The sequence below is a fragment of the Antrostomus carolinensis genome, unplaced genomic scaffold, assembly GCF_000700745.2.
Source record: "Antrostomus carolinensis isolate BGI_N321 unplaced genomic scaffold, ASM70074v2 scaffold29428, whole genome shotgun sequence".
Lineage (NCBI taxonomy): Eukaryota > Metazoa > Chordata > Aves > Caprimulgiformes > Caprimulgidae > Antrostomus > Antrostomus carolinensis.
In genome coordinates, this window is record NW_010332852.1 from 279 (window position 1) to 505 (window position 227).

The window sequence follows — 227 nt, forward strand, 5'->3', positions numbered from 1 at the left end:
ACCGGGACCGCGATGTTCACATTCCGGGAGCTTGGGATTCACACACCGGGAGCGGGGAGTTCACACACCGGGGTCAAACGTGTTCACACACCGGGGCTGAGTGTGTTTACACACCCGGTACCGGTATGTTCACATTCCCGGTGTGTTCACACTCCCGGTACCGGAGTGCTTCGGCATTTGCACACCCGGTGCTCGTTGTATTCGCGCTCCCGGTGCTCGGTGTGTTC

The 227-nt window shown here is 59.9% G+C and overlaps 1 protein-coding gene across 1 annotated transcript in view; it reads left to right on the plus strand.

Annotated features, from left to right (window-relative positions):
* Positions 1-227, plus strand: part of LOC104529376 (homeobox protein EMX1) — a gene marked incomplete at both ends in the record, with an annotated part of 2420 nt that overhangs the window by 271 nt on the left and 1922 nt on the right. The window lies entirely within an intron of this gene.